This window comes from Typopeltis vanoorti, chromosome 11, assembly GCF_054136105.1.
Source record: "Typopeltis vanoorti isolate ZY-2024b chromosome 11, IOZ_Tvanoo_1.0, whole genome shotgun sequence".
In the NCBI taxonomy this organism is placed as follows: Eukaryota; Metazoa; Arthropoda; class Arachnida; order Uropygi; family Thelyphonidae; genus Typopeltis; species Typopeltis vanoorti.
In genome coordinates, this window is record NC_143559.1 from 88,152,980 (window position 1) to 88,168,264 (window position 15,285).

Here is a 15,285-nt window from a genome sequence, read left to right on the forward strand (position 1 = left end):
AAAGAATTTTTCATCAAACAGTGTTTAATGTGGAGAAGTGCCAAGAGAACCTATTCTTACTCTACATGGAGAAAGATGTAAAACATCTTTGATATAAATATATAGGAGCATGGCACTAATCTCAAGGTAGTTATTTTTAAAAAACATATAATGGCAGGCTTTAATAATACTTGCATATAAAATAAAAGTAACAGTATTTCATAAAGCCTAACTGCATGCACAATTTTAAAAGTGTTATCACCATGAAGTAACCACAGATGTTCCACTTCACTCTATTCATCAAAGATAACGTATTTAAGAAGCAAAGTTATATTCTCATAGAATTCGTTCGTATAGATAGCACATGCTACTGGAATAGAAGGCTATTTATTTCCAGCAAAAGCATGATCTTCAACTTAAATTCTGTCATCATCTATAAATATTTAATCCATTGGGATTATGTTTTCTCTCCAGTACTTCCATTAATGTCATTGAAAGGTCACAATTCATAAAATATCTAACTTTCATAGATCCTTTTTATGAGAAAATCTTGTAGTCCTTTTCTGAATGCTTCTAGCCTTAGAGGCTACACTCTAAGATTTCAGCTTGCATTTTATGACTCGTAATTGCCTCTGACAACTCACATTCATTACTTTTTTTCACAGAAATCTAATGTCTTGGTAACCACACTCCTATACAGCCTCAAGGGTGACCTCTTCTTTTTTCTCCCATCTAGACATGTACTGAAAAATTTCTTCAGCATCTACTAAACTTTTACATGTTGTTTCTAAACTATGTAACCCATAAGCCTTCAGTTTATCTTCATAGGGAATATCCACACACCAGTCACCATCTTCATCACTTGTCTATGAATCTTTATTCATTTCCTGCAGTGTGTAATGCCATCAACATAATATATAGCTTGCAATCTCTTTGGACCAAACACATGCTTGTACAATTTACCTCAAACTGGCCACCCTTTGCTCCAGTATATTTCAATCATTGTGCAGGAGCTCTACATTCTGTTTATTAACTATCACTCTTCTCAGTTTAGCATAATCAGTAAACAACTGCATTTCCCCTCAAATCATTCATCTCACAGATGTACAAATTGAACAGTGGTGGTCCCAGTACAGACCCAGAACACACTCCTCGTCACATGACTTCTCTTTGATTCAGTGCCATTACATACTATCATCATCATCATCATCATCAAATTCATGCCATGTACCCTCAAGGGGTGTACAGGATATGACAGTACTACATGAAAAATTTACATCATTACTAACTTCCTATCTACAATTTTCCTCCAAATCAGTCTGTTACTTGTCAAGACTCCAACATTATTAGATCTTATATTTCTATCGTCTAAGGCACTTTGTACCATATCAATCCACCTATATCTTGGTCTTCCTCTGGGTTGTTTTTCTGCCAACCTGGCAGAGAACACTTGTTTTGCTAATCTTTCCTCTCCCATTCTATTTAAGTGACCATACCACCTGAGTTTAGCTCCGCTAACGCATTCCTGGATGCTGACAATGTCAAGTTCTTTCCTGATATCCTCATTTTTAATATGATATTGCCATTGATGCCATCTATTCATGGCTCTAATCTTTCTCAGGACTCTCATATCTGCGGTCTCTAGTCTTTGGTCAAGTGTTTTACTTCTGACCCAGCTCTCAGATCCATAAGTTAAAACTGGTTTGAACACTGTCTTGTATACAGCTAATTTAGTGTTCCGACTAATTTCTCTCTTATTCCATATGAATTTATTCAATTGACTTCCCACCATACCAGCTTTGCTAATTCTGTTGTCTATTTCTATATTTAATTTACCATCTTCAGTAAAAATCGTGCCGAAGTAACTGAAATGTTTTACTTGTTCCACAGGTTCTCCATTCACAACATAGTTGACATTTTCAATGATTCTGCCTATTTTCATTGTCTTTGTCTTTTTATTGCTGACCTTCATACCATATCTATTACAACAGCTATTCAATTTAGTCAGAGAATCTTGCAGACTTGTAGCACATTTATTTAGAAGTATAACATCATCCGCATAAAGCAAAGAGCTGACATTAACATCTCCAATTTTGATATCAGGTTTAATACCACTTTCTTTCATAACGTGATCCATAGAGATAATGAATAACAGAGGGGATAATGTACATCCTTGTCTCACACCAGATTTAACATTAAACCATCTTCCTGTACTTCCTTCAATTCTAACTGCTGACTTACAACTCAAATAAAGACTAAGTATTGCTTGATAAATGCCCCATTGACACCATATAACTGCAGCGTATTGAACAGCTTCTCTCTTGGCACCTTGTCATGTGCCTTTTCCAAATCGACAAAACTTAAATACAGATCTTTGTTATATTCCCATGCTTTCTCGACTATTTGTCGTAAAGTGAAGATCTGATCCTGACAGCCTCTATTTGGCCTGAATCCAGCTTGTTCTTCACCAAGCTTTTCTTCCACAATTCTTCTCAACCGTTTCTCAAGTATAGTTGCATAGATCTTGCCAGGAACACTCAGTAGGGAAATACCTCTGTAATTCTCACATTCAGTTTTATTTCCCTTTTTATATATGGGTACTATGAGAGCTCTACTCCAATCATCGGGAATTCGTCCCTCAGTCCAGGCTTTCTGAACTATGCAGTGCAGCCACTGTAAGACTTTTATACCACCATACTTCAGCATTTCTGGTCGAATATCATCTACTCCTGCTGCCTTTCCACACATTCAAGCCTTTGATGGCTTTTTCTACTTCAAGTATGGATATGTATTCCTGACTGCATGCCTGGTCAGTGTTTTCACTGTGCTGTCATCACTGCTTGTTTCATTTAGCAGTTTTTCAAAGTAATTACTCCATACTTCAAGGATATCTTTTTCTCCTGTTTTCATGTCACCTTTATCATCTCTGACTCCTTTTACAGCACTCTTTTCTCCATTCCTAAGCTTCTTCAACAACCTCCAGAATATTTTGCCACCTTCTTGATATTTATTTTCTATATTCTTGCCAAAGTCCTCCCATGACTTTTGTTTAGCTAGTTTTACACACTGTTTAGCTTTCTTACATTTGTCTCTGTATTCTGTAAGAGTAAAAGCTGACTTATTTGCCAGGAACTTTTGATATGCTTTCTTCTTTTCCTTCACTGCCACTTTAACTTCCTGTGTCCACCAGGGAGCTCTGATTTTTTTATCCTTGCACACAACCTCACCACATGCCTCTCTGGCAGAATCAATCAATGTTTTCTTCTGAGTTTGCCACTGAATCTCCAAGGTTTGATTCTTGTTCTCAAACTCTTTCATTTTCTTTTCAATAATCTTTCTGTATTTTAGTCTACAGTTCACATCTGAGAGCTGCTCAACTTTTATTCGCTTTAAAACTTTCTTATATGTTATTCTTTTCAATATGAAATTCAGTTTTATCCTGCTCAAGACTAAATAGTGATCACTTCCAATTTCAAATCCTCTGTACACTCTGGTGTCCTGCACCAATACCATTATTTGTCTATTCATTGATCAGTCACCCTCTTAAACAGGAATAGACAACTTATCTAATAGTGTTCTGTGTGATATCCTGTCAAATGCCTTTACAAAGTTTAGCAACATCACTGTACAGCCATTTGCCTTATCCAACTCAAATGTCACTTTATTATTGAAAGTGAGTAAAATTACTATGCAAGACTTTTCTTTCATAAAACCTGCTATTCCCTACAGAGTATTAGATTTCTGTGGACACCATTAACAACTTAAACACCTCCAAGTTAACCTACGTTTATTCTCATATTGATCCCTAAAACATTATTTTGTTGTAGAGCTCCTGTATTATCTCCACCTGCAAGATACTTGATTAAATATTTCTTCTGCTTCTGTAACCTCCCTACTATCAGCATTCATTTTTCTTCACAATCATTCTTACTTTTACTCAACACACAGTGAAAAAAACTCTTTGATTCAGTTCCACTATATACTACTCACTAGTATTTGTCCACCAGCCATCTATGACACCAGCTTCATTCCATTTGTAGCTGTTTTGTAATAGTTTTGTGTGTAAATCTATCAAATACCATTGCAAAGTTTAGCAAACATCTTGATGTTGTCATTTCCTTTAGCTAACTCAAATGTCATTCTATTACAGATTTATTGTACACATTTTGGAAACATTCAAATCTCTTGCATGATCAATCAACTCTGTGTTATGAAATGAGGCATTTCCATAAATCTTGATGAAAATCTTGATCAACTCACAAGAATACTAATCATGAATTTTCAGGTACATCAACAGAATGAATTCATTCACAGACCATGTCTCAGGTAGTTTAGGAACTGGCAAATGCACTATCATGTTGAAATGATCTCATAGCTAATGTCCAGTTCTAGTGTTTTATTAAATGTTTCAACTCTGAAGAAAACTTAGAGATGTTAGTTAAACAGAAATAATTAACAGCCATTGGGATAGCAAACAGGATTGACAAACATCTATTTTCCTTTAGCTATTTCCTGTTTACTGTTTTTTAGAAGCTACATGGCAATATTTCAGGTAACTGCAAGACTTAACAAAGAAGTTTGGCTATTTTCTACTTAATGTTCTTTAACAATTTGCTTAAATACCATGTACACTATTGCAATAAAAAAAAAAAAAAAAGCCCGGGTCTGTTCCTGATAACCTCCTTCTTCTCTTTGAGGATTAGACATTTGTCTGTTCCGGCTTCACTAGTCTTTCCATTTTGCAACTGGTCTTTCTCTCTCTCTCTCTCTCTCGTCTATATCTATCCACCTCTTTTGGTAATCGATATCTTTCCATCCTAAATAGATGCTCTTTACATTTCTTTCTATATTCCTTGATCTTTTCATTTACATTGCAAATCTCTAGCTCTCTTCGTATTTTCAGTTTTTATATGGTCCAATTTTGTACAACCCTTAATTGCTCTTATTAATGTCATTTCTGCACTATATAATAGAATTGGAGAGCCATTACTTTATAAAATTTTAGTTGAGTTTCTTGTTTTGTTTTTTATTCAGTGTCCTTTTAATTGTTCCACAGATTTTCTGAAATTTCTTTATCATCTTTTTCATGAACATCTTTATCTTCCAGATATGTTATTATGCAGCTTAAATAATTAAACTGTGTCACCTGTTATATTATTTTATTTTCTCTGACTATTTTTGATTAAATATGATCTCAACCTTTAAATGCCATGACTTTTGTTTTCTTTTGTGAAATTTTTCAGTTGTATTGTTGACTTATTTTGTTTAATTCATAAACTGATTTTTGAAGGTCATCTTCATTATCTTGTAATGATGTAATCTGATCATCTGTATACAGCATTGTATTGATAAGTTCTTCTGATTAACCAGATGTCTTGTTTCATTGTTGTTTTCCATATTTTAATAATCTGATCAATATATATGTTGAATAGAGTTGGAGATAAGCTACATCTCTGTCTAACACCTTGATTAATTTCAATTTCTTCTGTTAATTTATTACCTAACTATAACTGTATTTTTGTACCTTTATATGAACTTATATAACTTGTACCAAATTTAATGATATCCTTGTTTTTTCATTATATTCCATAATTTTTCTCTGCATATTTTTTCAAAAGCTTTTTCATAATCTATAAAGGCCAGATAAGTTTCTATATTAAATTCTCATTTTGTTTTCAATGATTTGTTTTAATACATAAATACTGTCTATACATAATCTTCCATGTCTAAAACACCATTTTATTCTCCTGAGATTGTTTGCAATATTTCTAAGTCTTTATTCAAGATTTTGCTATAAATTTTATAACCTGTATTAATAAAGTTACCCCTCTGTAATTTCTACAATCACCTCTGTCCCCTTTCTTAAACATAGTATAACCTTAGCTTATGACCAATCTGATGGCATCTCACATTTTCTCCAACAGTTATTAATTTAAGAATCTGTGATGTAAATATTCTCTACCATATTTCCAAAGCTCTGTATTTATGCTATCTAACCCAGTTGATTTTCTATTTTTTGAAACCTTTATTGTTTCTTTTAGTTCTTCTAATCTGATTAGTTCTATATCAGTACTGATTTCTTCATTATTTTCTGTTATTAAATTTTTGCTGTATCTCTTTCTTCATTGTTTACTTTCCATAATATTTTGTAGGCTATGTCCTGTCTTCCATGTATGTCTTCTATTTTATCAATAAATCTGTCCCAAGAATCTTGGCGAGCTTTCTGTTCTAATGGTTTTAGCTATTTTTCTTTTCTTTTTTTTTTTTTTGTATATTTCTTCTGTTTCCTTTGTATTTTTGTGAAGGAATGATTTGTATGCCATTTGTTTTTCTTTAATTGCATTTTATATATCTGTGTTCCAAATTTTTAATATTTTTCTTTTTAATATTTTATTTTTTTCCCTAAGTATTTCTGGTTGTGTCTGCTACTCTTATCACATACATTGGATATAATTTAGCAGACACAACCAGAAATACTTAGGGAAAATGCTAGTTTTGCAGTTTTAATGTCAGTTCTGACACACACACACACACTCACACACACACACACACACACACAGTATATGTTCATATATTCATGATACTGTGCCACTGCAATTTAGACAGCAATTAAATGCACACAGTCTGCTCTTTGTGTAACAACAAATTACCAGCTATACTAAAGTGCACTCCAGAAAATCACTAAAAACACACAACACTAGTTAAGAGAAAACAAATGATTATGCATATAAAATCATATGTGGCAATTAGAGTTGTAGACACCTGAATGTTCTTGATCTTCAGGGTTGTGCAATCATGGCATATGAATGAATGAATGTATCACCTTGGAGAGCAGCAAATACTCATTATAAATGATGTAATGTAATCCTTGCACACTAATATTACAATACAATATAATACAATATAGTGGCACACCTTCCTGGCATTCATATAGCGAAGGTATGCAAGTTCTTTTCACTTAAAACTTTGATATCATCTAGGTCTAGCTACTCACTGATGAGACCTCAAAAAAGGTTGAAACTGGTCTGGGTAGTGACCTCTCCTCATAATGTAAAGCAGTATTACATCGCCTAGGAGCTGTGTGTTTTTACATTATGAGAAAATATCAAGAATAGTGAGGGATCTTGCTCCACCTTTGCATCAAGTTGCCTTGGTGTGGTACTACCAAGTGGTCACTTACGCTTGGATTCGCCGATAGTTCGTCGGCATGAAACGCTTAGATCGCAGTTTTTGATCTTAGAGTTTCACATACTGGCTGAAAAACAAAAAAAAAGAGATTTTTATCCCCTTAATGTAATGAGATGTTAGATGCATGGCTCAATGTTGCAATGTGTTGCATAACTTCTCTCATAGCCTAATTCAAATAATCTGAATAATGACAGTTGTAAATTTAGAAATTTCACAGTGAATATACCTTTTTCTATTTGTTTTTTAATCTGAAGAAGTATATGAAAATGTTGTATAAAACTAGCAATCAAAGTAATTTCTTGCTAAAAATGTGTACAGGCACAAAAACATGGATATATCAAGCCTTGGTAACCTTAAGTCATTAGCATAACAAGTTTTTTTTTTGTTTCTATTTTATTCATTTTATATATTTTTCTTTGGATTTTCATTATTTTCTTAAACAATATGAAAACCATGCTCTTGAGACCAAACGTAACTTTTTCAAGCTACTTTAAGTCTTTGATAAGTAGGTGGTGGTCTGACACTGGGCAATGATATTCATCTATTACCTAAAAACAATCACAAACATCTATGCCCATGGTAGAATTCAAATCCACAATCTTTTGGATGGAGAGCAGATATGCTAATTGCTCATTCAACCAGGATGGGGAAACTACCCACATAATTATTGTTGATGTCATCTGTTAATTGCTCTAATTTTTCTCAAAAATTCATATCAATAGTTTTCAGTATTCAATCAGTAGTTTTATTTCTTAACGAATTAATAACAGTATGTCTGAAAAAGGTGTCTGAACACTGTCTTGTAAGCTAGTTTAATTTCTTGGTTGATTTCTCTTGTTACATATGAGCTTATTCCACTCATGTCCCATGAAATCAACATTACAATCTCAAATTCCTGATTAGAGGTCTTTAAGTAATGTACAAAATATGATAGTATGATATGATATGATAATATATGATATGATAGCACTAAATGAAAAAGTTTACATTATTACTAACATCTATTGAAATCTAACTCTAAATTAGTCTGTTATCTACAAGGACTCTAATGCTGTCAAATCTCATATTTCAGTCACTAAAGCACTTCTGACTGCATCAATCCATCAAAGAGCTACGTTTCCAGCCAGCATAGCATCAATACCTGTTTTGCTAACCTTTTCTCTCCCATTCCATTTAAGTGATCATATACCACTTCGGATTAACTCCATTCACAAATTCCTGAATGATTACTAACAACGTGAAGTTTCTACCTAATATCTTCATTCTCCATATGATTTTGCCAATAATATGGCATTCACTCAACTAATTTTTTTTCCAAGTCTCAGTACCTGTAGCCATCAGATTTTGATCACTGTTTTATTTCTAACACATTTCATAACTTTAAACAGGATTAAACACTGACTTATATACAGCTTCTTTAGTGTTTTGACTATTTTGTTTCATATTCCATATAAATTTATTGCTAGCATACCAGTTTTGCTTATTGGGCTCTCTATTTCCATATTTAATTTTCCATCTTCACTGAAAAACTGTGCCTAAATGGCTGAAATATTAAACTTGCTCTATAAGTTCTCCATTCAGAATGCAATTCTAACTGTTGACTTGCATCTCAAATATAAATGCCGGGGCCTGGTTGGCTGAGTGGTTAGCGTATCCACTCTCCAGCCAAAAGGCTGTGGGTTTGAATCCCGCCATGGGAATGGATGTTTGTGATTGTCTGTGAAAATGCTAATGGTGTTAGTGGGCGGTAGATGGCATTGGTGTAGATGGTTGTGGCAGATGATGGTAGTTGAGTGGTGGAGACAGAGAGTGATAGAGTAGGTGCCCTCCCTCGATGAGTCTTTGGACTCCTTGGAGGTGTCACATAATAATAATAATGATAAACTATGTATGGCTCAATATAATATCCCATTTACACCACATAATTGTATTGTTTTGAGCAGCTTTTCTCTTGGCATCTTATCATACGGTTAATCCAGATCTACAAAACTTATATACAGATCCTTGTTATATTCCCATGGTTTGTCAACATTCTGCCAACCTCTGTTTGGCCTGAACCTAGCTGCTCTTCTCTAAGTTTCCTCCACAATTTTCTTAGTCTTATTAAATGTATGCTTGCATAAATCTTACCAGAAACACCCATTAAGAATATTGAAAATACACTGGTAATTCTCACATTCAATCTTATTTCCTTTTTTATACACAAGTACTATAACAACTCTACTCCAATCAGCTGGAATTTTGCCTTCTGACCATGCCCTCTGAATTATGCAGAGTAACCAATGCTACACTTTATTTAACATATTTGGGCACTGGACAAATATCATCTATTCCAGCACTATTCCCACATTTCAGGTTTGAGATGACTTTATCTACTTCTGTACTCTATCTACTTATGTTTATGTACTCCTGACTACATTTCTGTTGCATATTTTTATCACTGTTCTCTCATTTCTTCTTTCATTGAGCAATCTTTCAAAGTAATTATTACAGATATCTTGAATATCTTTCTACACAGTTTTCATGTCATCTTTATCATCTCCAATTCCTTTTCCAGAACTTTTTCTTCATTTTTAAGCTTTTACTCTCTGGAACATTTTGCAATCTTCATGGTATTTATCATTTTTATTCTTACCACAGTATTCCAATGAATTTTGTTTTATATCCTTGGCTTTCCTACATTTTTCTCTTGCTTGGCTTTCTTACAAATTTCTCTGTCTTTTTCTTGCAAAGGACTTTCAAAACTCATGTTAGTCTTCATTGAATAAAACAGCACTGAAAAGGATTAAAAACAATATTTAATTCTTCCAATATTTTGTTTCAGTCACTGAGACATAGTCAGGGAGTACAACATGAGACATAACACACAAAGGCACCACAAAATTAAGTGAAACCACCCATGGATGAAAAACTGGAGTCCTAACTAAGAGAGATCTCCTCTGTGAGCACCTGTTGGAGGCCTAGGATGTAAGCTGGGATCTTGAAGTATGTGTTTCTCATTTTTTGTGAAGTTTAAATTTTTTGTGAAGTTTAATGCAACTATATTTATTCAAATTAAGCTGATTTCTGAGAGCAGTTGCAGATTCCAAAACAGTCTTTCTTTTCTAAATTTACTACAATGGAGCATGGTGGTCTTTTTCGAATTGATTCTATGTGCCTTATCTAAAGCATGGTCTGCAAGGCACGATTAACCATAGTCACAATTGTAGATTTTGTGTGTGTGTGCTCTTCCATGTGGATGTTAGCTGATCTTTCTGTCTGTCCAGAGTAGGTCAACTTGTAGGAACAGGGAACTCTATATACTCCAGGAACTGAGAGAGGAGGGATTTGGTCTTTAGTGGAACAAATAAAGTTAGTTAGTTCAAGTGGAGTTGAAGTCATGTAGAGATTGTATTTCCTTAAGATTCTAGCTATTGTTTCTAAAATGCCTTTGAAATAGAGGATGATAATAGTATTATCAAAATCTTTCTGAAGAGAAGGTCAAGGATTTGGGGAAGGACTGATTATTTTTTGATATTGTGGGAGTTATACCATTAAATAAGATGTGGTGTAAATGATTAAGTTCTGCTGTACGAGAGGACTCACTGGAACGTAGATTATAGGCTGTATTGGTTAATGTTTTAATGATACCATATATTGTTGAGGGAAAGGTAATGGGAAAGTCTGTGAATGTATCTGCCTGTGTGAGTGGGCTTTCAATACTCTGAAAGGTCTGAGTGCTGTTTCACTCCATTTAGCCTCTAACATGAGTTCTGATTTTTCTATCCTCGAAGACAACCACATTTGTGCTCGATTGAATCAATCAAAGGTTTGCCAAAGAGTCTCCAAGTCTGATTATTGTTTTCAAATCTCTATTTTTTTTTTCTCCAATAATATTAGTGCACTTAAGTCTAAGTTCATCCCTTGAAAGCTGAACTTTGATTCTTATTAAAGCTCTCTTAGATATTTTTCTTTTCAATACCACTTTCATTTTTATGTGCTCAAAGCTAAATAGTGATTCGTTTCTATTTCAAATTTACCTGTAAACCTTGTGTCCTGAACCAGAATGAAGATATTGCTATCTATCCAACAATAACATAGTCAATGAGATTTTTCTTATTTCTTGTATCTTCTTTCCATGTGAATTTGCTCACAAGTTTATGTTGCACATGGCATCAGCAATGACAGTCCGTGTCCTGAACAGTAATCAAGTCAGTGCATACCATTAATTTTAGTTTTGCTTTTTTTTTTTTAAAGGTTTTTGCAAATCATTTCTATATGTCTGGTATTCATTTCCTGCTCTTCTATTCAGATCTCTAAAAATGACCAAGTGTCTCTTTATGTTAGAGAAAATTCCATCAACACAAATTGATGTTACTGAAGCAAAGCATATAAAATAGCTAATATTCAGGCAATAATGAACAAGGAAAAGGAAGAGGTAGCTATAGTATTAAACACTAATACATGAGGATAATCCTGTTGAATTGTACAGCTTTCTTACTTTTCCTGATCATTATTATCCAAATATGGCTTGTTTTTGTACTCCTTGTTTCAGTAATAATTGTTTGTTCAGTATGCAGGCAAATACCTCAACAGGATCAACTTGAGAAAGTGAGGACTGGACATTAAGTCAGAAGTCCTGGTTGGGTCTCCACATTTCTTAAAATTCCATGTGGAGATCTCCTTCCAGTTATCTAGCTTTGATCCTTATGCAATCCTGCAATGGAACCAACCTTATTTACTTATTCCATTATCTATTTCTATATTTAATTTGTCAATATAGCTAAAAGATGGAACATGTTCTATAGGTTTGCTGCTAAAAATGCAGTTGACATTTTCTATTTTCCTGTCTATTTTCATAACTTTAAGCATTTTATTGTTGATTTTCACACTAAATTTGTAACAGCAAGTATTTAATCTGGCTCAAGATTCTTGGAGACTTGTAGCAGTTTTATTTAAGAAAATAATGTGATCTATATAAAGCAAGGTCTAAGCATAAAAACAAGCAGGAAGCATTTCTTTCTTCATCATTCACTTCTTAAGTATACAATTTAATATTTAATTTAATTTAATATTAAATTTAATGAAATTTAATATTCAGCCACCTTGGTATTTTATTATATGCTTAAGATCAAGAAAGTTCAAATAGAGAGCTTCATTATATTCCCTGAATTTCTTGACTATTTGTCATAAGCTAAAAAATCTGGTTCTGGTTAGAGCTACTGAGTCTAAATCCAGCCTGTTATTCAATAGTTATCCCCTTCAACAATTTTTTAAATTTTATTTTCTTCTCAAATACACTTCACATACCATATTGTAAACTGAATCACAAGATCTCTAATAGAATTTGACCTTCTGACCAAGTCCTGTGTATTTCAGTGCAGTCGCTGCAAACTTTCATGTTGCCAGTCTTCAGCATTTCACATCATATACAATATTATCTATTCAGCTGCCTTTCCACATTACAGGGTTCTTATGGCTCTTTAGCCTCAGTTATTGATATGAACTTCTGACTCCATTTCTGCTAGATTTCTGTTCTATTATTTCATTTAAGAAATTTAAGGAAGTTTCAGTACAGATCAATGTTAATGTGGATGAACAGATCTCAGGAATAAATTTTACAGGAATAAATGGAATCAGGAATAAATGTTTAATGGGTCCTCTTGACACAATGCAGAAAGTGGAGAGGTACAGAATAGCCATCCTGGGAATTATAGAAACTAGATGGAATGGTACAGGACATTTCAGAAAGCAAGATAGTGATCTAGTTGTTAACTTTGGAGGAAATTTGAAGTATCACAGGGTAGCTATATCATTTGAGAAAAAGTCATGCAGAATCACTTCTTGGTTACAAATCCATAAATGGCAGAATACTTTAAAAATGTATTACACTTAAAGCAGATCCTACCACACAGGTAAGCCTGATGAAAGTGAGATGTATGAAAACCTACAAATTAATTTGGATCTGCAGGGTTCATACACATTTGGTCTAGGGATACAAAATACTTGTGGTAAAAGATTGCTGGAATTTGCGTAGGCTAACAGGATTAATTATTACTACTGCCCTACCAAATTCCTTGGAAAACCGTGGTTTAAATATGTGGGAATTTTGAACAGAGTAAGGAATGAAAGTTTCCTCCAATATGGATTATTTTGTAGCAAGACAAAAATCTGAACCTGGAGAATGAAACAGCAGACTGACCAAGCAAATGAGGAGTAAAATTCACATAAGTCCTCACACTTGAATGGCAATGCCAGAGTATACAAGGTTCTGAATGGTTGAAGGAAGGACATTCCACCAGAGACATTTCACTCTTCCAGCTTGGTCTAAAATTCAAGAAAAGGAGCTAATTAGAATGGACATTAAAATTACCAAGAAAAATTACCTCACTGTATTGGAATTTGGATGGAATGAAATCAAGCTTTAAGGATAAGAAGTCAAAGGAGTCAGAATGATCCCCAGAATTTGAAGAACTGTAGAGACAACTAGGACTAAGGCCATTACTTAAACAATTAGTATCTCTGGAGTGGTCATTAAGGCATTGGAGAGGCTAGTTCTTAGACTCTGAATCCAGAAGTGGTTAGATAGAACTGTGATTTGATATATTTTTTCTTTTTTTTTTTTTGTATGTCTTCCTTTCATGAAAGAGTGTAAACTATTGTCACTAGCAGTGCGGGCAAGATAAGTTTTTTTGTTTTTAATTAACTTTTTTTACGAATTATATATTTGGCTTAATCCTTTATCCAAGTGTAAGCAAACAAAGTTTGCACCTGAAGTAATTTCAGGACTAGGCAACTCGTGGCAAAGGTGGTATGACTTCACATCACTTGCCTTAGTATACCATAATGCAAAGCACATTTCCTTGTGGACATGCATAATGCTATGCATTAAGGGAAGGGTCACTACCCAGATCCTTATTTTTCCATATTTCCATATACAAGTTGCCAAAAGGTGTCACACCTTATTAAAATTCTCTAGATTAGAGATAGTTGATGGAAGTTTGTTTTCCACTTTGGTTATGCTATGAATTATATATTTAGTTTAATCCTTTATCCAAGTGTAAGCAAACAAAGTTTGCACCTGAAGTAATTTCAGGACTGGGGCAACTCGTGGCAAAGGTGGTATGACTTCACATCAGGCACAAACTTTGTTTGTTTACACTTGGATAAAGGATTAAACGAAACATATAATTCGTAGCATAACCAAGCGGAAAACAACTTCCATCAATTATCTCTAATCCAGAGAATTTTAATAATAAGATGCGACACCTTTCGGCAAATCGTATATGGAAATATGACTTCTGCATTACTTCTACCTTGGTATCACTGTCTCTGGGTCTGGCTTCCACTGATGAGACCTCAATAAAGGTCGAAACCGGTCTGGGTAGTGACCGTTGTGGTCACTACCCAGTGGACATGTATAATGCTATAATAATGCACATCTCCTTGCTATAATAATGCACATCTCCATGCATATGTCCACAAGGAGATGTGCTTTGCATTATGGAATACTAAGGAAAGTGATGTGAAGTCATACCACCTTTGCCATGAGTTGCCCCAGTAATTCAGGATTAAACCAAATATAAAATTCGTAGCATAACCAAGTGGAAAACAACTTCCATTAACTTTTTTTTATACAATCCAGAAATCTAGCTTGGAGACCAAAACTGACAGGATTCCACAAGGCAGTTTTTGTTCCTTAAACTGAAAAGAGTATATATGTGAAATAGCCTTCTGACATAAACACACCAAGATAAACATTTTCTAAAAAGAAGTCATCTTATATGAAAAATTTGCTTGTCCTAAAAAAATTCAATTATTCCAATTCCTTCTCTCTCTCTCTTCAGTTAAGAAACTATAGTCTACTTTCTTTTCACAAGAGACAAAATACATTTTGTCTCATTTTGGTGTTTACAGAATTGCTTCCTCACCAAAATGAGACCAGAATATATTTTGAACATAATGGACAAACTCATTAGTCCACTGAAGAGGAACATGAAGAATATACAGATCACATCCAATCTGAAAAAAACATGGAATGCTAGGATTAGCTGACTTCAGCTTAAATAGCGATCATCATATATTAAATGGCAAGAAATTATATATATTTTTTCATATTTATTAAAAATCTGAAATACT

The 15,285-nt window shown here is 33.8% G+C and overlaps 1 protein-coding gene across 2 annotated transcripts in view; it reads right to left on the minus strand.

The window, feature by feature from the left end:
- The window catches only part of LOC150101832 (uncharacterized), a 572,233-nt gene that overhangs the window by 447,338 nt on the left and 109,610 nt on the right, over positions 1 to 15,285 (minus strand). The window lies entirely within an intron of this gene.